Source organism: Bos indicus, chromosome 29 (genome assembly GCF_029378745.1).
Source record: "Bos indicus isolate NIAB-ARS_2022 breed Sahiwal x Tharparkar chromosome 29, NIAB-ARS_B.indTharparkar_mat_pri_1.0, whole genome shotgun sequence".
NCBI lineage: Eukaryota > Metazoa > Chordata > Mammalia > Artiodactyla > Bovidae > Bos > Bos indicus.
Window position 1 is genome coordinate 38598700 of NC_091788.1, and position 27178 is coordinate 38625877.

The following is a 27178-nucleotide window of genomic DNA, read 5'->3' on the forward strand; positions in this document are numbered from 1 at the left end:
CTGGTTCCTCTACCTTGTCTAAATCCAGCTTGAACATATGGAATTTCACAGTTCATGTAGTGTTGTAGACTTGCTTGAAGAAATTACTTTGGTAGCATGTGAGATGAGTGCAACTGTGTGGTAGTTGAACATTCTTTGAAATCACCTTTCTTGGGGATTGCAAGGAAAACGACCTTTCCAGTCCTGTGGCCACTGCTGAGTTTTCCACATTTGCTGGTATATTGAGTGCAGCACTTTAACAGCATCATCTTTTAGGATCTGATATAGCTCTACTGCAATGCCATCCCCTCCACTAGTTTTGCTCTTAGGGATACTTCTGAAGACCCATTTGACGTCGCATTTCAGGATTGTCTAGCTCTAGGTGAGTGATCACACCATCGTGTTTATCTGGGTCATTAATATCTTTTTTTTTTTTTTGCAATTCTTCTATGTATTCTTTCAACCTCTTAATATATTCTGCTTCTGTTAGGTCTATCCCATGTCTCTCTTTTATTGTGCCCATCTTTGCCTGAAACATGCCCTCCCTATCTCGAATTTTCTTGAAGTGATCTCTGGTCTTCCCCATTCTGTTGTTTTCCTCTATTTCTTTGCACTGATCACTTAGGAAGGCTTTTTAAAAATCTCTTCTTGCTATTCTTTGGAACTCTGCATTAAGATGGGTATGTCTTTCTTTTCTCCTTTGCCTCCTGCTTCTCTTCTTTTGTAAGTTATTTGTAAGGCCTTCTCACACAAACTTTTTGCATTTCTTTTTCTTAAGGATGGTCTTGATATGGTATGTACAGATCAAAAAAAAAGAAGATCATGATATCCCATTCCATTACTTCATGGCAAATACATGGAGAAACAATGAAAACAGTGACAGGTTTTATTTTTATGGGCTCCAAAATCACTGGAGATAGTGACTGCAGCTATGAAAAAAGAGACACTGATCCTTGGAAGATAAAGTTATGAAAAACCCAAACAGCATACTAAAAACAGAGACATTACTTTACAGCAAAGGTCTGTATAGTCAAATCTATGGTTTTGCTAGAAGAAGTTGTGATGGATGTGAGAGTTGGACCATAAAGAAAGCTGAATAGCAAAGAATTGATGCTTTTAAACTGTGATGTTTTACAAGACTCTTGAGAATCCCTTAGACTGCAAGGAGATCCAACCAGTCCATGCTAAAGGAAATAAGTCCTGAATATTCATTGGAAGGACTGATGCTGAAGCTGAACCTCCAGTACTTTGGCCAACTGAAGAACTGACTCATTAGAAAAGACCCTCGTGCAGGGAAATATTAAAGGCAGAAGGCAAAGGGGAAGATAGAAGATGAAATTGTTGGGTGGCATCACCGATCTGATGAACATGAGTTTGATCAAGCACAGGAGTTGGTGATGGACAGGGAAACCTGACAAGCTGCACCCCATGATATAGCAAAGAGTAGAATATGACTGAGAGACTAAACTGAACTGATGTACAGAGGGCATCACGGAGCAGGCAAAAGTCTTTGGGATCCAGTCAAGCCAATGGCTCTGGTGGGAGTGGTGAAAGATTTAGATGGAAAGGGAGATTTTCCATCTCTCATGGAGGTCCTTGAATCCAAGGCAAGGAGCACAAGATTTTGAATGTGTTACCAAATATTGTTTTCTAAAAAAAACCATAAAAACATTTTTTGCAGGAGTGATAACTTTGACTGAGTCTGTTCTCTAGATTTTACTGAGGGATGTGGAAGGGATCTGTAGTGGGATGAGTCCTCAAAAATTAGGTGACCAGCTGCTGGAGGGCTAGGCTTATGGTAGACATTCTGCACTAGATGGAAAACAAATCCAGAGAAAAAATGTCCCTTCTGAAGTGTACATGCCAATGTATCACATTGTTTCAACAGATCAATTAAATGGTGTTTGGGGTCAAGCAAGAACTGCATAATGTGTGGTTTGCTTTTGTCAATTTCTGTGGGTGGTTAGATGACTAAAAGTTTGGTTACTTAATTGCATGGTTGGAATTATGCTTGGGAAAGAAAACTAGATTAGGTCCACACATATTTTTACTTTAAACAGCAAGCATAGGACTGTTGGCCACCTCATGTGAAAGTTGACTCATTGGAAAAGACTCTGATGCTGGGAGGGATTGGGGGCAAGAGGAGAAGGTAACGACAGAGGATGAGATGGGTGGATGCCATCACTGACTCGATGGATGTGAGTCTGAGTGAACTCCGGGAGATGGTGATGGACAGGGAGGCCTGGAGTGCTGCGATTCATGGGGTTGCAAAGAGTCAGACACGACTGAGTGACTGAACTGAACCAATAGGAATGTTACTAAGGCAACTATAGGTAATTTAAACATGAGGGGCTATATGGGGAAAGATTCACTTAACAGGCTGAGATTGAACTATACAGGTTGCCATAGTTGTTGCTATGACAAGTAGCCATAACAGCTACTTGTTGCTATGCTGGAAATGTGAGAAACTGGAAAGAGGCCAAGAGCCTTTATGACTTTCTTTGCAGTATGATTTCAGGGAAGAAGTAGTTGACAAGGAAAGGCTGACTGGTAAGGCTGAGGAAGGGAGTAATCTGAGACAGTAATCATTAGCTCTTTTGTGAGTCCAGAAAACAAAAGCATCGGCTTAGTCAGAGTTCTGGGTCATGGTTCAGAAATAGATGTCATTTGGCTTGAATCAATATTTAGCCTTGGAGACGGCAGCCATAAGCTCTAAACAGATTTCCTTCTCCCCAGGTGGCAGAATAATTCATATTTGTTCCAGACTCAGGAACCCAGAAAGCCCTCTCAGGGCCACTTGCTCTTTGCAGGCACACATGCAATCTAGAAAGTGGAATTATCATCATGGTGCCCATTTTCCAGATGAGAAAACTGAGGTTAAGAGACTTGATCAAGCTCACACAGCTAAGCATGTGAAAAGCCAAGCACAAACCCAGGGTAACAGTCCTCAAATTGTGTGTTTTTGCTCCACGCCCACTGGGAGTGGTGGGTGGTGATCTGGAAGCAATGCATAGGCAGAAGCAAACAATATTCAGATTTAAATTGAAGAAAGTAAGGAAAACAACTAGAACATTCAGCTATGACCTAAATCAAAGCCCTTATGATTATATAGTGGATATGAAAAATAGATTCAAGGGATTAGTTCTGGTAGCCTGAAGAACTATGGATGGAGGTTTGCAACATTGTATGGGAGGTAGTCATCAAAACCACCTCAAGAAAAACAAATGTGAGAAGGCAAAGTGGTTGCCTGAGGAGGCCTTATAAATAGCTGAGAACATAGAAGAAGTGAAAGGCAAAGGAGAAAGGGAAAGATATAACCAATGGGATGCAGACTTTCAGAGAATATCAAGGAGAGATAAGAAAGCCTTCATAAGTAAATAGTGCAAGAATTAGAGGAAAAGAACAGAATTGTAAAGAGTATAAATCTCTTCAAGAAAAGTGGAGATACCAGAGGAACACTTCATGCAAAGATGGGCACAATAAAGGAGAGAAAAGTCAAAGACCTAACAGAAGCAGATGAGATTAAGAAGAGGTGGCAAGAATGCACATAAGAACTACACAAAACTGGTCATAATGACTGGGATAGGGATGATGCTGGGGTCACTTACATAAAGCCAGATATATTGGAATATGAAATCAAGTGGGCTTTAGGAAGCATAACTACAAGAAAAGCTAGGGAAGGTGAAGGAATTCCAGCTGAGCTGTTTAAAAATCCTAAAGAATGAGGTTGTCAAAGTGTTGCAGTCAATATGTCAGTAAATTTGGAAAGCTCAGCAGTGGCCACAGTGCTGGGAAGGTCAGTTTCAATTCCAATTCAAACAAAAGGCAATTCCAAAGAAGTTTCAACCTATCATGCCATTGTGCTCATCTCAATTGCTAGCAAGATAATGCTCAAAATCGTTCAAGCTAAGTTTCAACAGTACATGAACTGAGAATTTCCAGATATACAAACTGGTTTGAGGAACCACAGATCAAATTGCCAACATCCATTGGATCATAGAGAAAGCAAGGGAATCCCAGAAAAACATTTCCACCTGCTTCACTGACTATGCTAAAGCCTTTCACTGTGTGGACCACAACAAACAGTGGAAAATTCTTCAGGAAATGGGAGTACCAGATCACCTTACCTTTCTCCTAACAAGTCTGTATGTAGGTCAAAAAGCATCAGTTAGCATCGGACATGGAACATCTGAAAGATTTAAAATGGGGAAAGCAGAATGACAAGGTATACATTGTCGCTCTGGTTATTTAACCTATATGTAGGATACATCTTTCAATATGCTGGTCTGGATAAATCCCAAACTGGAATCAAGATTTCTGGGAGAAGTATCAACATCCACAGATATGAAGATGACACTACCCTAATAAAAGAAAGCAAAAAAAAAAAAAAAAAAAAAGCTAAAGAGCATCTCGATGAGGAGAAGAGATGAAAAAACTAGCTTAAACTCAACATTCAAAAAACTATTCACAAAAAGATACTCAATATTTATGGCATCCAGTCCCACCACTTCATGGCATATAGATGAGTGAGAAGTGGAAACAGTGGCAGATTTTATATTCTTGGGCTCCAAAATCACTATGGGCCTTGACGGCAGCCACAAAGTTAAAGCACACTTGCTTCTTGGAAGAAAGAAAGGCTAGGAAAAACCTGTCCAATGTATTAAAAAGCAGAGACTCACTTTGTTACAGAGGTCTGTAGAGTCAAAGCTATGGTTTTTCCAGTAATCAGGTAGAGATGTGATATCTGGACCATAAGAAATGGTGAATGCCAAAGAATTGAGATTTTGAACTGCAGTGTTTGAGAAGATTCTTGAGAGTCCCTTATAAAACAAGATCAAACCAGTCAATCTGAAAGGAAATCAACCTGTGACCCCTGCTTTCTCAGCTAAGGCATCTACTGAGGGCCTCCAGGGGGAAAGAACAGATGCTTTCACTGCAAAAGTGCCTAACCATGGCAGCTTCAAGCAAACAATTTGTAGCCCCACCCATGGAGAAGCTCAGAAATGCTGAAGGCTCTGTGTACCCTGGGTCTCCTGATACATGTGTTGCATTCTCCCCAGCAGCATTGGAGGCCAAGGAATGGGCATTCTGCGCCCTGGAGGAGGGGGTGGCTCAGGTATCCACTGGGGCAAGTACTTACCAAGTAGGCCTTGAAAGGACAGAGCAGGCTTATGTGGCAGGGGCTGGTGACTGGGGTGTGGGAACAAGAGGGAACCAGCTCTGCATGAAGTACCACATCAAAACTCCCCTGGAGGAGAAGCCATTGATAAGATCATCTGAGATGGGATGAAAAGAATCTATTCCATTACCCCTTATAATTCCTCTGAATGAGGAGGTGGTGCAGTTGGTGGGTCACCACAAACCCTTCCATGGCCTAGACTATCTCCCAGTCACTTTCATTGGGGCTGCCTCTCCCCAGCTTCAGTCATGTAATTCTGGAGGAAATTGACAATCATGTGTGCTGCCTGGTCAGGGCCAATGACCATGTAAAGCCAATCATAGGACCCCATGGCCCTACCAGGATGGCTGATCTAGGACTGTACATGTGATCTGAGGTGGGTCATTCAGAGACCACCCTTGAACTCTGATGTCTTCAATCTTTTCTTTCCTTATTGGAGATGCCTTCAGGATATAAAACCCTAGGGCAGGTATCTTGGACTCCCTCACTAGGTGTAGAAGCCTTAAGGAAGAAAGTTGTCAGGCTAAGACCATCAAAGAAGAGGGAATGAAAGAGTGAAGGTGTGAAATAGAGAACTGATTACTTCTGATTTCTTGGGTCCAGTCACTGAGATGTTTGTATTTGCTCTGAGTCTTGTGTCCTGGATTCCCAGAATCATTTCAGTGAGTCTCCCCTTTCCTTGAAGCCAGTTGGAGGTGGGCTCCTCTCAATTGTGATTCAGACTTTGTTCTAGATCCTTCCTGATCATTGTACACCTCCAAGACACAAACAGAGGCACCTGTTTGTTTCAGCACCATTATGAGTGAAACCCTTTGTTCTTTATTGAAAGTAGGGTGTGCAGACCACCAAACACAGTTCACCAGCATCCTGGGAAGGAGTACCCTAAATGAGATTTAGTGTTTGCTCGGAGAGACCTTACTGATTCCTGAGCCACACCAAGCATTTATACTGCCTGTGCCAGGCCAATCCTGTCATTTCCTCGATCAAAGACTGAGAAATACAGCCTCAGAAAGACGTCACCCAGCATCCAGGCCTCTCTAGATGTCCTCACTGTGTTTTCTTTAAAGATGGTATAGCAGTGGCCTCTAGAATCCTGGAGGAGTCAGAGACACACACCAGTCAGCCTGAGCCCTTACCTGTCACTCCCACAAATGTCCAGACCCAGCACAATTCTTGGTTTTATTTCCTTCTTTTGGTAAGTATCAAGGGATTTTCTCCTTAGCAGGGGATATGAGAGTTCATCCACAACCAAAAAGGGCCAAGACATGAAGTTACCATGAGGAAGGGTGTGGGGGAGGGGAGGACTGGGAGTTGGGGTTACAGAGGAATGATAAACAACAAAGTCCTACTGTAGAGCATAAGGAAATACATTAAATATTAAGTCATAAACCACATGAAAAAGAATAAGACAAATAATATATATTTCTATATGTGTATAACTGAGTCACATTGCTGTGCAGCAGAACTTAACGCAACACTGAAGTTTTGCCACACTTTAATAAAATTTTTAGGAAAGAAAAAGAGTGTCCATAGTTCTCCTCTCTCCCTATTTCTTTCCTTCTGACTCCTGCTCCTTGTTTTCTCTGCAGAGAATGCTGGTTCTCCTCCTGCGTCCCCACAATCTGTACTTTATTAAAAAACTTTATTTTGTATTGGAGTATAGCTGATTAACAATATTCTGAGTTTCAGGTGGACAGTAAACGGACTCAACCATATATATCCATGTATCCTGGTCACAAAAATACCCCAACCATCCAGGTTGTAATATAATTAAGCAGAGTTCCCCATTCTACACAGTAACCTGTTGTTGGTTATCCATCCTAATAGAGCAGTGCCCACAACACGTTCTTGAAGACTTAACTTAGGAACTCTGAGAATCCTCCTTTAGCCCGCATTCACCCTCTTTGGCCACTCCAGGCTTGGTTGGGTAATGTACTCTGGTTCCCCAAGCCCTCATCACCCCGAGTAAGTACCCAGAGCCCCAATGCAGAGCACCTTGGAATGCCATTTGCATGGAATCCAGTGCAGTTTCACCTAGAACCAGGCAACCCTCCATATGGCTCAATGAGTTTACAGTTTTAAAATTCCTGATATTCCCTCCCTTCCTCAAAGTCTTCTTTGAGCCCATCAGCCAGCTCTGAACTCCCCTAGGGAGCTGACATGAAGCCTCCACCCTGTGCTGGGGCTGAGCAGTCACTGTGCACCCTTTATACACATTAGCATCCAGCCTCTCCACAGAGGGGTCGGGTAGCCTGACTCACAAAGAGGGCACCTGGCTAGAGTTAGGGGAAGATGCATCTGAGAACTAGGGTGACCATGTAATTTATCATCCAAACCAGGAAAAGTGTGAGTAGGGAAGGGAGACTGTCAATCCCTATGATGGGACAGCACATTGGGACTGTCCTCAGCCATTCTCTTTGTCACATGACGTATTTCAAGGACTGCTAGAGCTGACTTTCCGTGTGCATCCATCTAAGGGTTCAGATTGAATTGAAGCTCTTTGAACACTGAGGACCTGAGTGATCCCCTCTCCTTGTGACTCCCACCATGCCAGCATGGCGTGGTGTCTCCACATTTATTTCAGGATGATCAGTGTCTCAGACGGCTGTTTACTTTCAAGTGGTTCATCTTGTGGGAGGCTCTGGCCAGCCCCTGCATCTGCAATAGTGTGAGATGGCCTGAAGAGGGCACCCTCTTCCCAGCAGCAGCCCAAGGGTTCCTGCAAGTTCCTATTTGAGAACCACCCCTCAGGGTCCTCCCCTCACCTTGAGGATGTAGGCTTGAGCTGGGACAGGGTATTTGACACCATTGATAGTGGAGATAATAGAGGACAGGGTACTGACTGCAAAACATGAAATGTAGTGCTATTAGAGAGAGGGAGAAAGGTTAGCCCTGGAGATCCTTGTTATGTGTGGAGACTGGGAGTGACCCTGTGGCATGACCCTTCACCTTGGAACCCAGTGGCGTGGCGCCGATGAGCTTCTGGATTTTATTGACCAGTCTTCTTGGGCCAAGGATCAGTGATGTTCTGGTATTCAAAAGGCCTTGCAGCTTCCAGAAAAAGCAATAACCTTTATTTTCATGGAGATGCTGAGAGACAGAGTGACCAAGCAGGCATCAAGGTCTGGGGAGACTCTGAGTCTCCCCAGAGCTGCCCCCTTCCTGACTGTCTCCTAAACAGCCCTTCATCTTTTGCACTGACTCTTTTCCTTTGCTCCTGACACAGCACCTTCCTTGACACCCTTGAATGCAGTACTTGAATACACCAGGCTCTTTTGCACCTTGACACAAGCTGGTCTTCTTCCTAGAGGAGCCCCCTCCCCTTTGACTAGCAAATTTCTTCTCATCTTCCAGATTCCAGCTTAATTGTCATGGTTTCAGGGAAGTCTTTCTCCCGGTGTTTATCAGTCTCCTTTCTTGACAGTCTCTGTAGACACTTCCTCATGTCTAGCATATACCAAAGTCACAATTCACTATGTGTGTGTCTCATTTCCTGTGCATCTGCCTTCTTAGATGTGAGGGCAAGTTTTATTCTCATTGCCTCCCTAAAGTGCATGGCACACAATGGATGCCCAATGCTTTATCTGTTCAATGAGTGAATGAAGACTGTGAAAATAATGAGTGAGAAACATCCAGAGAGCTATATCTGGTGGGGGACAAATAATGGGTCAGCCACAGAGTGAAGATGGAGATTCACGGGGACAACAGATTCTCATAATTGTGGGAGAGAGGGACTCCTCTGGGAGAGGATGTCTCCCAGCACTGTTTCTACAGCTAGCTCAGACCCTGAGACCCTGGCCAGGAAATACATGACTAGCCCAAAGAAACTCCAAAGGACAGGTTAGCTTTTGTATGAGGGTATCACACAGAATCCTATCAATTATGCCTCTGTCCTCAGGTCACTCCTGGATCCCACCTTCCTGATTCTCTGTTATAGCCCCTGCCCCACTGTGTGCCCACGTACGTGGGGTGTCTTTTTTATTGGTTGCTTTCAAGTCTTAAGACTGCAGCCAACCTCTCTCCACTGCTGGGTAGCTGCTCCCTAAGGAGAGCAGTTTTCCCCATTTGCTCAGGACTTACCCTATTTTTAAACTGACATTTATCTTTATTGAGAACTTCCTTGATCTTGGGTAGCCCTGGACAGTTGGTCATTTTATAACTCTGTTCAGGCTGTTGTAATCCTCCCTGATCCTCTGTTTACCACACTGTAGAGTCCTCTCACCATGCTCCACGCCTCACAGGGCAGTGGGTGCAGCCATCTCTCAGCTGTACAGACCTCTCCAGACCCTTTTAGGACCCTGGTCAGAGCCCTGCTCAGAAGGCCTGGGGATTATGAAACCATGGGTTGTTTGCATATCTATGTGTTTATGTGTTTGTTTGTATATGTGTTTGTATGTGTCTCTAATTGTGCTTTTGTGTCTCTGACTAGCTATACATGTTTATATGTGTCTCTTTATATGTGTCTGCTTGTGTGTTTTCATGTTTGTGTGTGTCTATCTGTGTCGTTGTGGGTGGTGTATATGTCTATGTAACTATGTGTCTGAAAATCCATTTGTGTGTGTCTGCCTGTGTCTGTGTACAGATGTGGAGCGTCACTTGGGCTGACCCTCAGAGGGAGAGGCTTACCAGTCCAGGTGTACACGCCAGTCTCCCGCTTGGATCAATGGTACTCAGTTGAGCGCTCCCTGGTAGTAGGCTTTGTCCATCCTACCAAACATCACCACACTGCCCTTCCCCTGCATCTGTAGAGAGAAAAGAGGGGGAGATCTTTGGAGGACAGTAACAACAACACTGTTTGAGAGCTTGTGTTTGCGCTTGTCTACCCATCAAGGCCCTAATAAGGTCTCCATTTACAGATGCAAAAATCGAGGCTGGGAGCGATTGAGATCCAGACTGAGGTCAGTAACTAGCTAATGAGTGGCACAGAGGAGGTTAGAAGCTGAGTCACATGGCTGGGCTCCACCCACTATGTCTTCTGAAGAGGCCCAGGACCTCCTGCTACCTGTGTGCTTAGAAACCCTCAGACAACAGGATGTTGAAGAGTTTTTGCTTTCCCCTTGTCCAGCTTGTCATTTTTCAGGAAAATAAAGCCTGGGAGTTCTAAGGATGTGGGTTCAGGTCACCCAGAGTTGGCTCCGCTGGCCTGTGATCTCTACTGTCCAAAGGGCCCCACACTCAGAAGAGACCCCACCTCAGCTCTCCCTGTCTTAAAATGACTAATATTTCTTGAACAAGGGATCCCAAATTTTGTTTGTGTCCCACACTTATTTTTAACTGGCTCCTGCATATTGAGTAGCTGGTCCTGGATTCGCAGTGGAATGCTAATGAGAAAGGAAAGACATCCACCATCCTTCTCTTTCCTTCTTTATCAAATTCATAAACAAATCATATTGCTTTTTCCTTCAACTTGCTTCCTGTTGCTTTCCATTAATCTTCCTTCTCACTTACCCCTCTAGACTAAGTTACTGGTCTTGAGCCCAGGAGCAGGGATGTGTTCCAATAAAACATTATTTATAAAAACCAGCAGTGAGGCAAGGGAGGGCCCTAGTTATCCTGGGTTAGTTTATCTCTCAGAATACTTCTTTATCAAGTGTTCTATAATTTTCGTGCAACTGAAAGCATCTTACAGCTAATTTGGAGAAAGGGATTGTCCATCTCAGACTTACTTGCTCAAGTAGAATGTAAAAACAGGCTCAGAAATGGCACCTTGATTCTTCAGGTTGTCAAAGATGGGGATGGTCCAATGAAGGATATGTTGGGGTAGTTCAAGCCCAAGAAGCCATCAAAAGGTATACCCTCAAACCCGTATTCCGCCATGCTTAGACCAAACGGCTGGTCAGTACTTAAAACGTCCCCAATCTGTGGGAGAGAAGAGTGTTCCCACTTATAGATACATGAAGTGGGGCTAGAACTGGGCTGGGGTGCATTGCCATTAGATCCTCAAAGAAGAATTGAGCCTGGGCTGTGTCTTAGGTGGACCTCAGACAGTTAGACCAAGCTGGGAGGGGAATTTGGGTTCCATTTGTGAGAGGCTGTGAATTTTAAAACATCTGCCCCTCTGAAAAACACCACCTGAGTGAGGTAAATTGGCCTTGTGTCCAGGTGGGGCAACCAAGAGTCAGGCCAGGACCCACTGGTGCCACCTTGTGGACAACATGATTGAGAGCAAGATAGCCTTTGGCATTACCTAATGACAAGAATCAGAGAAGGCAATGGCACTCCACTCCAGTACTCTTGCCTGGAGAGTCCCATGGGCGGAGGAGCCTGGTGGGCTGCAGTCCATGGGGTCGCTAAGAGTTGGACACGACTGAGCGACTTCACTTTCACTTTTCACTTTCATGCATTGGAGAAGGAAATGGCAACCCACTCCAGTATCCTTGCCTGGAGAATCCCAGGGATGGACTGCATTCTCTGTAAGATACTGTGGATTCTGCAACTGTCCAAGAGACAGAAGCAGAAAACACAATCTTGCTTGCAGGGTTCTATGAAATTACTGCCGGCAAAATTCATTTTTGGTGATATGTATGCATTTCTGTGAGTATGTATGAAAGAGAAAGAGAGGGGAACTACTCAAGTACTTTGGAGTGGCAGGCCATAGGTTTTATTAGACTCTCAAAGGTCCCCTAGAGTGAGAACTCATTTATCAGGCCCCCTGATATCTCTGGCCTCCAGTTGCCCACTCTGAATACTTGATGCCCTTGACTGTCCCCAGGGTGCCCAGATCAGTTTTATCCTGTCCCAAACACCCCACAGCAACTGCAGTCCTGAAATGCCAGCCCAGCTCCATTACTTACCACATGTGTGACCTCAGCAAGGCCCTTGCTCTCTGTACCTCACTTTCCTCATATGTCTCATGAGCTAATCACACCCCCTGATGTGTGGGGTTGTTGCAGGATTAAACCAGCTATCACCTGAAAGTGCATGGAACAGTCTGTGAAAATAAAAGTGGGTACTTTTATCCCCTCTTCTGGCTCCCAGCAAAATGGACCTTGAAGTGCTCATGGGCAGAGGACCTGCAAGTCCACACCTGAAGCCACTCTCTGGGTTAGCTAATTTGTTTGCTCCTGTGTCACCACAGGCACTTCCTCCCCAGAGACATGATCCTGTGGATAAGATGGCCAATATCTATGGGAGTTAGGATAGGAAGGGTCCTGACAGGTGGTCCTGCATCTGTTTTGCCAGAAGTGGTCACTCCATAGCCAGTCCTGACTCAGCATATGTTACACTGTTACCCAGACTGTGTCATGAGCAACAATTCCTTTCATTGTCCCAGATCCATAGGCTATGCTGAAGGTCTTATTGGTAAACCGGAATGTGGAAGACTGAAGATGTCTGAACCTAACGTGTGTAGCTGCAGACACAAGATATGAGTGTTATCAGGTGCCAAGGATGGAAACAGGGTGGCAGGGCAAGTGAAGGATGGTCCGGGTAGGGGTGTCTGTACTCACAACAGGCTGGACTGGGGCAAAAGAGGGAGGGAACCTACAAGTCAGATGAGCCTGTGTCAAAGATAACCCGGAATTCCTGAGGGGTGTTCCAATGGTGATGTTACCAACTTAGAATATCTACAGGGAGAAGGAGGGAGTGGGTTAGTGCAGAATTTGCTACCCTCTATTCCCGCACTGATGCCTCCCTCTGGGTGTCACATATATCTTGAGATCACTTTCTAACCACTGTGCAGCTCCCAGCCTTTGATCACAGAGGTGCTTGCATTTGATTTTTTTTTTTTCCTGTGCTACAATGTATGCAGGATATTGATTCTATGACCAGGTGTTGAAGTGGTATCTCCTGTATGGGAAGCCCAGAGGCATAACCACCAGGCCTCCAGGACTGCTGGACCCAGGGAAGTCCTGGTGCCTTCATTTGAGAAGCTCTGTAGTCTCTTCAAACCTAGCCTTAGCATCCCCTTCTCCAGGAGGTCCTTCTTGATCAACCCCATCCACTCCCTCCAAACTCAGATCACATCCAATCAACACCACATAGGTGACCTTTTCATTTGAAATGTATTTACTCTTTGCCTATCATTCAGGCTGGCATGGGCATTCTTGAAGACAAAATAACCCATTTTCTAATCTAAAAACTGTAAGCACTGTGTTAGATTTTTATGGCCTTACATGGAATACAGGTTCAGTAACTTTTTACTGCTGTGGTTCTTGCATCTGTGGAAACTGAATTCCTCTGCCTGGGGATTCACAATTGCTTTGCAATTAGTTCTACCCTTTGATCAGGGATGGTTCACTCTTCATCTGTAACTGACTGACTCCGTTAGTTCAGAAGGATCTGCTGCTGCTGCTGTTAAGTCGCTTCAGTCATGTCCAATTCTGTGCAACCCCATAGACAGGAGCCTACAGGCTCCCCCATCCCTGGGATTCTCCAGGCAAGAACACTGGAGTGGGTTGTAATTTCCTTCTCCAATTCAGGAAAGTGAAAAGTGAAATTGAAGTCGCTCAGTCATGTCCTATTGTTAGTGACCCCATGGGCTGCAGCCTACCAGGCTCCTCCATCCTTGGGTTTTTCCAGGCAAGAGGACTGAAGTGGGTTGCCATTGCCTTCTCCACAGAAGGACAATCTCCATCTAACTAATGACACATCTTTGACACAGAAATGGACATTTACCTGCCACTTGGTAATTTCTGGCCCAGTCACCAAGACCAAGAGTTGAGGATGATAGTGCCTTCTCCTATGTGTGGGGCCTCTTTTACCCAAGGTTTCTGCCTCCTGCAGGAGCCTGAGCCCCAGCATCCCTCCTGTCACCTCCAGATGAGCCCCAGTGCTAAAGTAGAGCACCAGGGGGCGCTGTGGAGTACCATTCTCCCAAAACCTCACATCCATGATGTTGCTCATGGGGTGAATATTTATATTTGAGCCACGAGAAGAAATCTAAGACAGTCTGTAAGCATGTTCCATAAGGAAATTGTTCAGCATGTTTTTTTTTTTTTCACTGAGGGTTTTTCTCATGGTCTTCACTTTTGTTAGAGGTATTCTTTCATTGAGCATTTGACAAAGAAAACAAAGAAGAAGCTACAAATAGCTGTCTGTGTTAAGGTGTAACTGTCATTGTAATGGCACTGTGTATTTTCCAATAATTTTTATGAGTCACCTTATTATCAGAATTTTATGCATATACTATGGCAAAGACATAGGTTTGAATAAAGATTCTGTTCTGTAATGTTGGGTAAGCCATATGACCCTATGGGGTCTCAGTCTCCCCTCAGTAAAATGGTGGAATGTAATGATTCAAACCCTCCAAATAGGATATCTTGGGCATAAGTGAAGTGACGGATATAAGGTACCTGATAAATAGGAAGTCTCAACAATGGCAGCCACTAGCATTGCTGTTGCCATCCCACTGTATCCTTCTCAGAGAAGCTCAGGGAAAGAGGTAGAAGTGGGATTCCTATCCTCTTTTGCAAGGGGGGAATTTGAAATGCAAGAGGTTTGTGAATTGGCTGTGGTCACACTGCTTGTCATATATAAAACAGTGTATAAATAGCTCTCCCAATTTTTCTCCAAGTTGAAAGAGAAGAGAAAGTTGAAAAAAGAACCCAGGAGATAGGGAACAAGTTAAGGAAATGTAGAGGCTTGAGAAGGAAGGATGAGTCAAATGAAAAATTAAAAGAAAACAGCACAGAGAGAAGTACACTCAGAGCCCTCCAAGAGATGGAGAGATAAATGACAGTGATACAGAGATGCAGACATAGACATATACACACTGAAGTAGAGAGGGAACAAAGAGAACATGCTAAATAAAATGTAGAAAAGTGCTATTCCACAGGACAACACCTACGTCTGCATTGACTGTGCACTAAACAATTGCAAGGAGTTCCAATTTCAATAGGTCATGACATGACTGGACCCCAAGAGTTGTGCAGCTATGCAAATCTACACCAAGTCCCTTGGGACCCAAATTTCCTATAGCAATGTACTTATCAATAAGTATGTGTAGAACTTTAACATTGTCAGGGAAATATTCTATTGCCTTCTAAAATTGATGAATAGAATAATCAGATGAAAAGAGAAATCACAGAAAGGAAGATGATGTGGCTTACAGTCTCCATAATTACATGACTCTTCAATCTGAGAAGGCAACCAGCCCAAGGAGCACAAGCCACTTCATGCTTCTTTCTTGGCTCCAAGTACTCAGGAAGTTCAGGTTCTTAGCATGCAGTGGTGACCAGGAGCCTCTAGTTATATATGCTCTGACATGCCCTAGTTTAGCCCTTTAGGCCAATAATAGGTCTGAAAAAAACACAAAGGTCTTGATAATATCTTTACCTTCATTAGTGTCCTTGGTGAGTGTACTCTGAAGCTTCACAGAATACAGAGAATTGAACTGTAATCTCTTCCTTGAAGCTTGGTTGGAAAATCAAACTGATCTGCATGGACATCTAAGAAGATGGAGAACCTTGCATACTTGGAGAAAAAGACTTCTAAGAAACGTCATGAAAATGGATACTAAGGGCCATGCTTGACATTCTTGGTTTCATGCCATCTTCCTAGCCACTTCATGAGATATGCATTGTTGTCTTCATTGGAGAGGAGTTTTCTAGGAGGATAAGTTGTCAAATGGCAATGTGAAGACTTCAGGGACAGCCCAGGGACATAGAACAGGCTTTAGGTAGTGGGTCTAATGGCAGACATCAGGGGCACTTATGATGCCAGGCTGCATCAAAGATTTAGGGCAGAGTAGTACTTCAATTGCATGGTTTCAGTATTGGAAGAAATGTCATATGCATCCACAAGATATTTTATATCATCCAACAAGTGTACAAGGAAAAAGTGTGTGCTTGGTTCTGGGTTAAAGGCTTCAAAGTGAAAGTAGATCAAGACAAAAGTAGTCTTTATCTTAAGAGAGCTTGCAGTCTAGTTCTCACAAACTCATGGCCCCAGGAGGCAAGAGAAATGATACTAGGACTAGGTTGCCATGTTGGACCCTGGGCAGCACAGGCCTTACCACTGGGAGCAGCCTTTCCTCCACTTCAACCATGTGTGAAAGCAGGCCAGTTGGCCATGTTTTCAAGAGAAGTCAGAAGTTTGGATATTTATGTACAATCTACTGATTTTAATGTTAACAACTAATTTCCCCCCCACCAAAACAAAAAAACAAAAAAAACAAAAAAACACCAAAAAACAAAAACAGTGGAAATGAAATATCCACAGCAATGTGCTGGAATCAGCCTTCAGTCTCTGCAGGTTTTTATTTCTTGCCTAGAGTTGGGAGTGCAGTGGGGACAGAGAGGAATTTAATTCATGTTGGTTGGTTTACAAAGAGATTGGATGCATACTGAACAGTTGTGTTTCCTTTTTATTTAAAAAGAAATATCACCAGGGACATACAAACCAATGAATTTAACTTTTGAAGATAAATGGATATATTTCTGATATAATTTCCTCCTAGGGTCTATGTCGTGAAAAATTTTGTCTGCCAAACCAAACATACAAAAAAAAAAAAAAATTGTGAAATGTCTTCCCAATCAAAGAAGACAAAACAACTGTGGCAGCCAAGTAAAGACATCATGTTTAATGACTCATCCAGGACTCCCAGGGCCTATTCCTGCATGAGATCTATCAATGACTGTCCCTTGAATACAACAGGAGCCTCTCCTAATCACCAGATATATGTAGATGTGGCATTGTGTCTTAACACTCATTTTTGCACATTGTTTAAATTCAATTTTGGTGGTTAAATACAAACAGGGGGAATAACACGTCACTGACAAATGACACACATATATGCCCTTTGAACTATGGTGTTGGAGAAGACTCTTTTTTTTTTTTTTTTGATTTTATTTATTTATTTATTTTTTCTTCCAATTTTATTTTATTTTTAAACTTTACATAATTGTATTAGTTTTGCCAAATATCAAAATGAATCCGCCACAGGTATACATGCGCTCCCCATCCCGAACCCTCCTCCCTCCTCCCTCCCCATACCATCCCTCTGGGCCGTCCCAGTGCACCAGCCCCAAGCATCCAGCATCATGCATCGAACCTGGACTGGTAACTCGTTTCCTACATGATATTTTATATGTTTCATTGCCATTCTCCCAAATCTTCCCACCCTCTCCCTCTCCCACAGAGTCCATAAGACTGTTCTATACATCAGTGTCTCTTTAGCTGTCTCGTACACCAGGTTATTGTTACCATCTTTCTAAATTCCATATATATGCGTTAGTATACTGTATTTATGTTTTTCCTTCTGGCTTACTTCACTCTGTACAATAGGCTCCAGTTTCATCCACCTCATTAGAACTGATTCAAATGTATTCTTTTTAATGGCTGAGTAATACTCCATTGTGTATATGTACCACAGCTTTCCTATCCATTCATCCGCTGATGGACATCTAGGTTGCTTCCATGTCTTGGCTATTATAAACAGTGCTGCGATGAACATTGGGGTACACGTGTCTCTTTCCCTTCTGGTTTCCTCGGTGTGTATGCCCAGCAGTGGGATTGCTGGATCATAAGGCAGTTCTATTTCCAGTTTTTTAAGGACTCTCCACACTGTTCTCCATAGTGGCTGTACTAGTTTGCATTCCCACCAACAGTGTAAGAGGGTTCCCTTTTCTCCACACCCTCTCCAGCATTTATTATTTGTAGACTTTTGGATCGCAGCCATTCTGACTGGGGTGAAATGGTACCTCATAGTGGTTTTGATTTGCATTTCTCTGATAATGAGTGATGGAAAAGATGCTCAACATCACTCATTATCAGAGAAATGGAGAAGACTCTTGAGAGTCCCTTGGACTGCAAGGAGACCAAACCAGTCCATCCTAAAAAAAAAAAAAAAATTCGTCCTGAATATTCACTGGAAAACCTGATGCTGAAGTTGAAGCTCCAATTATTTGCCCACCTGATGGGAAGAACTGACCCATTGGAAAAGACCCTGATATTAGGAAAGATTGAAGGCAGGGAGAGAAGGGGAAGACAGGATGAGATGGTTGGAAGGCATCACCAAGTCTATGGACATGAGCTTGAGTAAGCTCCAGGAGTTGGTGATGGATAGGGAAGCCTGGCATGCTGCAGTCCATAGTGTTGCAAAGAGACTGACACGACTGAAGGACTGAACTGAACTGAACAAACTGAGAACAAAGGCTGATAAATCGAATTGCATCAAGTTGGTGACTAGCTGCCCATAACAACACATTATTTAAGTGGCTTTAAAATTCAGAATTATGACTATATTCAGAGTGGAATATCTTCTAAGGAAAAACAAAAACACTGCCCATCCAAAACAAAACCAAAGAAAATAAAAAGAAATACAGGAAATAAATCTGAAACTATATTCAACAACTTATTGTTCCTCATATTGCTTCGGTTATTATGACAGAATCATAAATATGTTAACAGGTAAAAGCAAGACAATAATTAAAACTAATGTTCTGAAGTAAGCCTTTCAGTGGCTAGAAAAAGAGGTTTACTCATAATATAAGGAACTTTAATTAAAACCATGCTGTCTTAAATCTCAAACTGAAAGCATAAATTTGTATCAACTATTATATTCCTTTTTATTTTATTTTTCAAGGAAAATGTGTCCTTCCTACTCTGACCAATGTAAAGCCTACAAGCAATGACAACTTGATAACAGTGACTATTCTGAGGTCTAACATGTAACTTCTAAATACATTTCCCATCAAACGATGCATGGATGCTTAGAGATGGCTGATTTCAGGACTGGGTAAAGAAATTTGTTTACTCTTTTTTGAAGAGTAAACAAAAATTTGTTTGCTTTTTTTGTTTCTATTAAGCATAGGTTATGTAACTACAAACAGTTCCAGGAAAACAAGCTAGACTGTCCCTTTTGGGGGTGATGAGAGAGTAATGGAGATAAGCTATAGTACAGAGGAAGCTTCACTCACTGGCCTGCAGCTCACCTCCTGCTGTGGAGGTCTGTTTCCTAATAGACTAAGGACTGGTACTGTTCCTGATCTACTGTTCTGGTATTGTGGACTCCTGCTCTAAACCCAGTAGTGGGACATTCTGTAAGACAGACAACCCTGCTTCCACCCAGTTTCTGAACAAATAAATGGCATTAAAATTGGGAGAGGAACAGTTATTTCATCTTAAAAGTGAACAACAAAGTGCAACATATGACTACATTCTTTCAATAAACTGTGAAAAGACATCTGTTTTTTGAGATCTGGGAAATTTGTACATGAACTGGATATTAAATGTTCATTTTATTGGGAACAAAAGAGCATTTTTTTCATATCCTATCATTTTACCACAAATACTCATTATGTACATTTTGTGAAATGTTCATCTTTTTCCTAAAATACTTCAGAAAAATGAATAAGGAGTAAAAGAGATAATGAAATGAGGGTTTGTCTTGAACTAAAAACAGATAGCTGCTATGCTATACATATTACTAAGGATTGAATTGTGTCCATCCTTGAATCCCAATGTGATGGTATTAGGAAGTAGGGCCTTTGTGAGGTAATTAGGTTGACATGGGGTTTTGATGGTGGCCCCTCATGATAGGATTAGCCTCTCCATCTTTATATCTCTTATTGTCCCTCTTCTTCCTTCCCTTCAACCAGCACATATGAGAACATAGCATGAAGAGAAAGACTGATGCAAGTCAAGAATGTCTTCACTGGGAACTCAATTGGCCATCATCTTGATGTTACATAGTCTCCAGTCTATGACAACCTGGGGGACTAAGAGGTTAGTTTTGTAGTTATTGATGCTGAATGATGAAATATAGGGTTCATGACACTCTTTTTTTTTTTATATTTGTTATGTTTGAAATTGTTTTGCAGTAAGGAGTTTACCGGAGAAGGTGATGGCACCCCACTCCAGTACTCTTGCCTGGAAAATCCCATGGACGGAGGAGCCTGGTAGGCTGCAGTCCATGGGGTCAGGAACAGTCGGACATGACTGAGCAACTTCACTTTCACTTTTCACTTTCATGCATTGGAGAAGGAAATGGCAACCCACTCCAGTGTTCTTGCCTGGAGAATCCCAGGGACGGGAGAGCCTGTTGGGCTGCCATTTATGGGGTTGCACAGAGTTGGACACGACTGAAGTGACTTAGCAGCAGGAGCTGCAGCAAGAAGTTTACAGCAAGTCCATTTTGAAGTTTCTGTCTTAGTGATACCCTGAGGAGCCCAAGATAGCAGATTCAGGCAGATCCCCAATGAATGAGTGGTTGGAGGACCACATGCTCCTTACTCCAAATCATCTCTTGTCATCTGAAAACTGTCCCCACACCTGACACCCTTAACATCCCCTCCCCGACATCTGCATCTCCTTATTCTGATAAGCTGAGTCATCTAGCTGTAGATGTTGATGATTCAGGACAGGGTCTGGAAGCAGAAGGAATGCAGACATTTTTAGCAAGAATGAACTGGGCAGACCCATCTTGGTTTTCCCTTCTTTAGTGGGATCTGCAGGTGAGGGATTGGGCCTGGGTAGGGAGGGTGCCACAAATGGGACTGTATAGATATCTGAAAGTGAAGGGAGGAGGAATTCAGTAACCAGGAGGTGGGCAGCTTGCACAGGACCCAGGAGGGGTGGAAGAAGCACTGGGAAAAGATTAGTGCTTACCTGAGGGCCAGACCTTCTTGAGTCTTTTGGTTAAAATTCTATGTCACGTCCTTTCTGCTGTAATTCTTGCTTCAGATGTGGAGGGGAGAGAGCTGTACTCACTCCTAATGAGTCACAGGGAGAGGAACAGCCTCCCCCAGAGGCCCTTTGATTCCACTCTAACTGTGGGTATCATCCCAAGCCAGAGAGCAAATGGCAGATCATCCAGATATGACCTACTTTAAATAGTATTTAAAATATAACAATATTTGTCTAAGAGTCCTGGCAAATCTAGTTTGCAGAGATTTTTTGGAGAGTTGATTCATTAGGCTAATTGGGGTTTCTGCTGAGGAATCTACAAGCTTCCCCACTGGTAACTTCTGACTTATAACTAACTGATCTTATCCCACAAAACCTAAATGATGGTAAGTTCCAGTGGGCAAGTCCTCTAAGGTCCTCGGTGTCAGAGCAGCTATGTGCCAAGTGGCCTACCACTCCCAGTCCTGAGCCCAGGACCCATGAACATCACCAGACAGTTACAGCCCCCTGCCCACCAGAGGCAGCCTCAGCATCCTCAGCAACACCCACCTCTGAGCCACTTGTCCACTGATTGGCACTGAGACTCAGTCTGAAACAAATGTTCTGGAGCAAGTCCAGTCTCCCTCATCCAAGAGATGGGAAACTGAACCCTGGGGTGTATGACTCATCTTAAGGCTGAAGGTAAGTTAGTGAAGACTTGGGACCCAGGAACTTTGGTTCCCGGGCTTGGAGACTTCCAGGAAGGGAAAGATGAGAGAAATCTCAATTGCATCCACTCCTGGGTAGCTCTCAGATGTCTGCAAGCACCAGAGGGGAAGTTTTTTCCCGTAGCCCCTCAAGTCTGGTTCTGATTTTATCAGCAGACCTGCCTCCATGTAGGAACAGGAAAGCAATATTCAGGGCTGCTTCTTCTGGGTACCAGGCACAGTGGGAGAGCCCCAGGTGTAGTGACCCTAGAAGGCAGTCATGCACGTGGTGACTGACTCACTCCCAACTCAGATCCCCAGAGCTCCCACTCCTCCTTCACACAAGACAGACCCTTGGCTGACTGGGTAACATGAACCTGCATTCACAACAAGAAACATTCTCTTCTCAGTCTTCTTGAAACTTAGATAAGTGCCTGATGTTTCTTCAGGGAACCCCTGGCAGAGTGAGCTTGGGGTCTGGGACTAGCTTGAATGAAGTGGATGTGTTCCCACTTTGATGCTCCAAATAGACCTTGGAGATTCAAAGGCCTTGAGAGAATTACAATCACCCTTATATTTTGCAGGGACTTTGCTTTTATGAATCTGGTTGGAGAGAAAGGACAGAAACACAGGATGAGGCTGTACATCTCTGGGTCCCAGCTGACTGTGAGTTGAGTTCCAGCCATCAGGCTTGACAGTCAGGTACTGATGTTATTCACTAGCCAACTTTGAAGAAGGAAAGGAAGAAATAGCTTTTGGGCAGAGAGCAGTGTGGTCAAAGGTCCGTTGGAATCACATGGGGCAAGATGAAAAAAGAATGATTTCTTTTTTATTTGCTCTCAGTTCCTTGGCATTTCTACTCTTGAGAACAAGTACATGGAGATAGTCAGAGGCATTGATGGTGCCCCTGGCAGGTGATGTCCCTGGTGATAACCAGTTTGTGAACACATCCCTCATGATAGCCCCAGGTTATCCCTTCTTGGGAAGGCTGACATGCCTCATTGATGCTTCACAACTGAAGCATGGGATCAGGTCATGATGGTTGACAGGTATGCCAAGTTCCAAGCATGGAAGGAAGGTTGTCAGTGGAAGGGTAGCCATTTATTAAACTTGGTTACCTTGGTCCTTAGCAGGGGCCACTTCCCACATCTAGAATGTTTTTCTCCCAGCTTTTTGCATGGCTGGGTCCTTCTCAACATTTAGCATAATCTCAAATGATTCTCTCTCAACCTTGCTTTCCCTGGCCACTGCACTCTCGCAAGCACAGAGCTTCATCCAAATAGTGCCTAGACACATCCCTCCATCAAAACAATAATTACAGTTACCAAAGTGGAAAGGTGGGAGAGGGATAAATTGAGAGCTTGAGATTAATATATGTATACTACTTTATTTAATAGATAATCAACAAAGACCTACTGTACAGCACAGCAATTCTGCTCAATAGTCTGGAATATCCTGTATGGAAAAGAATCTAAGAAAGAATGGATGCATATGTATGTATAAAATAATTTATTTCCCATACAACTAATATTAATACAATGCTGTAAATCAACTACTCTCCTATATAAATTAAAACCTGAATTAAAAAAAAAAAGCTTACATGTAGAGATCCATGGAGTTCTTTATACTCACAGGATTTCAGATATGATACTGGAGATGGCAGAGTCGGTGCAGAAATCTAGACATTATCTGAGGTTGTATTTTCCTGAGCTTTGGTGTCTATTCATTCTAGTGTCTTTGTCTTTGGAGGATCTAATACAAGGGCTTGGAGACACCAGCTGGGTGTTAGTTGAAGGATGAGAGGGAGGCGTTAGTGGGAGAGTGAAATCCCAGCTCCCTAGCCTTAGGTTTAAGCACGTTTGAGGCACAACTTATATCCCAAGTTCCCTGTGAAAACAGGCTGTAGGTTCCCTCTCCATGACTTGCATGAAATCAGACCCAGACTTGTTTCATCGTTTTTCATGTCCTGCTTCCCCTGAGACCTCACTGGTTTCTCTGGGAGAATTTTTTTGTTGTTTTTGGCAGCACTAGGTCTTCATTGCTACTCAAGACTTCTCTATTTGCAGTGAGCAGGGGCTACTCTGTAATTGCAGTGCACTGGCTTTTCAATCCTATGCTTCTCTTGATGTAGATCATAGGCTCTAGGGCACTCAGGCTCAGTAGTTGTGGCCCACCGGCTTAGTTGCCCTGGGGCATTTACAATCTTCCCTAACCAGGTCTCAAACACATATCTTATGCACTGGATCAAAAGGGACAGCACTCTGGAAGGAATTTTAAATAAATCACTTTTACATGAAACTTGGCACCATGGTCTATTTATTAGGAGATTGATAGAGGATTGTCCCTGCTTCAAGCAACCTCCTGAGATCAGGACTGAGGTTCCCCTCCCCAGGGTTTCTACAGGATCTTGAAGCTCTCCTGCCATGTGGCTTTGTTCTTGATTCAGTTTCTGAATCCCACACTACACCACAGCTTCCAGAGGGCAGGGCTGTCACTTGACTCACTTATAAGTATACGTCAGTAGATATTGTCTCATTCAGACCCTAATGTCAAGACAAGGCTAACACAAAGATCAGTTATTCTGTTATGAGTGTTAGGTTACAGGTTCAACGACTGTAATCAATCCCTAAATAACATTACCTTAAATACAATACAATTTCAATTCTCTTTCATATAATGTTAGTGCAGGTCTCTCCACAGAGATGAGGGCCCACTTCTTTCTTGTCACATTTTCCACCTGTGCTACTTACCTCTGGTCTAACATGGCTGCTCCAGCTCCTGTCATTACATCTGCATTCCAGCTAGTGGGACAGAAATTAATATGAAAGTGACATATCACCTCTACTCAAATTCCACTGGCCAAAGTATCTTCCATGTTCATGGCAAACCTGGGGGTTGTGGGCACACAGAAGGGTAGGGGAATGTGATCCTACTTCAGAACATTCATGATGAGTAACAGGGGCCACCACACTTCATTCATATCCCTGTATTCATTCTTTGGTTCTCCCCACACAGCTCTCTGTCTGTTTTGGCCTGAAGATATGGATATTGATGAGGTTATAAGAGAGGACATGGTCTACAAATATGGAGAAAACAAGAAAGCAAAGAAGATAAGAAAGTATAAAAATGCAAAATCTAAAGGAAAGCATGCTTATAATCAAATTTTGCAGTTATACAATTTAGGTATAATGGTTGATGAATCAATTTATTAAAAATTAGAGAAATTTAAAACAAATATAGTCACTAAAACCAACAAAATAATAAGGCTATATCATATTAAACACATTGTAGTATCAGGACTAAGTGTGGATGCACATTGCCAAAAACTAAAACTACTATAACTTTAGCAAGATAAACTTGATTTTTCTCTCCCACTGAAAAAAGCTGCAGGTGGGCCAGCCAGAGCTTGGGTGCTATCCATCACCAAGGTAACATGATTGTCCAATACAACTACAGGAGTTCCAGACATCACAACTAAAGTCCAGGGAACCATTAGGAAGAAAGTAGGGAAGGGAAGAGTCCCATCTCTCAGCTAAATCAGCTCCTTGAAAGCAGTCTTTAAAGAAATCCCTCTTACAGGTCTGCTTGCATCTCAGCCACCAGTCATGACTAAGAACACAGGTGGGCAGGATGTGCAGTCCTGTAGCTACTGGGTTGATGGCTATATAAGAAACTATTTTCAGTTTTAAAAGAGAAGCAGAGAATAGATCATTTTAGGTAGCCTGCAGTGCCAGCCTTAAAGAAAAACCTTTTTGGAATGGATTAGGGTGAATGGTTGGGCACAGTGTGGAAGCCAAGTGGAAGGAACAGCAATGAGAAATAGGGAGATGGACCTGAACTGTGCTCAAGTAAAAAGAGGCAGACTGGTCAGTAGAGATCTTCTAAGGACAGAAGTGAGGATTATACATACCACATGACCCAATTTGTTTTGAAAACTGCTTTTCCAACTCAGGTCCCAAATCTCTCTCAATTCTTCAGCTTCTAAATACGTTGTCTTTGTTACCTCACATTCTGACCTACCTGTCTCACCTTCCTTATTTATGTTCACATCATTTCTCCATTCAGTCCACCAGCATTGCAAGATCCATTATTGAGGAGTTAGCAATACTTTCTAGAAGTGTGTAGAAACACAATGACTTTCTACTTTAATATTTGTTTGTCCTTATCAAGGTCTTTTAAGAAATGCAAAAAAGCAAAAGGGCTGTCTGGGGAGGCCTTACAAATAGCTGTGAAAAGAAGAGAAGCGAAAAGCAAAGGAGAAAAGGAAAGATATAAACATCTGAATGCAGAGTTCCAAAGAATAGCAAGAAGAGATAAAAAAGCCTTCTTCAGCAATCAATGCAAAGAAATAGAGGAAAACAACAGAATGGGAAAGACTAGGGATCTCTTCAAGAAAATCAGAGATACCAAAGGAACATTTCATGCAAAGATGAGCTCGATAAAGGACAGAAATGGTATGGACCTAACAGAAGCAGAAGATATTAAGAAGAGATGGCAAGAATACACAGAAGAACTGTACAAAAAAGATCTTCATGACCCAGATAATCACGATTGTGTGATCACTGACCTAGAGCCAGACATCCTGGAGTGTGAAGTCAAGTGGGCCTTAGAAAGTATCACTACGAACAAAGCTAGTGAAGGTGATGGAATTCCAGTTGAACTATTCCAAATCCTGAAAGATGATGCTGTGAAAGTGCTGCACTCAATATGCCAGCAAATTTGGAAAACTCGGCAGTGACCACAGGACTGGAAAAGGTCAGTTTTCATTCCAATCCCAAAGAAAGGCAATGCCAAAGAATGCTCAAACTACACACCATTGCACTCATCTCACACGTTAGTAAAGTAATGCTCAAAATTCTCCAAGCCAGGTTTCAGCAATATGTGAACCGTGAACTTCCTGATGTTCAAGCTGGTTTTAGAAAAGGCAGAGGAACCAGAGATCAAATTGCCAACATCCACTGGATCATGGAAAAAGCAAGAGAGTTCCAGAAAAACATCTATTTCTGCTTTATTGACTATGCCAAAGTCTTTGACTGTGTGGATCACAATAAACTGGAAAATTCTAGAAGAGATGGGAATACCAGACCACCTGATCTGCCTCTTGAGAAATCTGTATGCAGGTCAGGAAGCAACAGTTAGAACTGGACATGGAATAACAGACTGGTTCCAAATAGGAAAAGGAGTACGTCAAGGCTGTATATTGTCACCCTGTTTATTTAACTTATATGCAGAGTACATCATGAGAAACGCTGGACTGCAAGAAACACAAGCTGGAATCAAGATTGCCGAGAGAAATATCAATAACCTTAGATATGCAGATGACACCACCCTTATGGCAGAAAGTGAAGAGGAACTAAAAAGCCTCTTGACGAAAGTGAAAGTGCAGAGTGAAAAAGTTGGTTTAAAGCTCAACATTCAGAAAATGAAGATCATGGCATCCAGTCCCACCACTTCATGGGAAATAGATGGGGAAACAGTGTCAGACTTTATTTCTGGGCTCCAAAATCACTACAGATGGTGACTGCAGCCATGAAATTAAAAGATGCTTACTCCTTGGAAGGAAGGTTATAACCAACCTAGATAGCATATTCAAAAGCAGAGACATTACTTTGCCAACAAAGGTTAGTCTAGTCAAGGCTATGGTTTTTCCTGTGGTGATGTATGGATGTGAGAGTTGGACTGTGAAGAAGGCTGAGCGCCGAAGAATTGATGCTTTTGAACTGTATGTTAGAGAAGACTCTTGAGAGTCCCTTGGACTGCAAGGAGA

The 27178-nt window shown here is 43.0% G+C and overlaps 1 pseudogene; it reads right to left on the bottom strand.

Annotated features, from left to right (window-relative positions):
• Positions 1-6101: 6101 nt before the first annotated feature.
• Positions 6102-15275, bottom strand: LOC109554204 (pregnancy-associated glycoprotein 1-like; annotated as a pseudogene).
• Positions 15276-27178: the final 11903 nt, after the last annotated feature.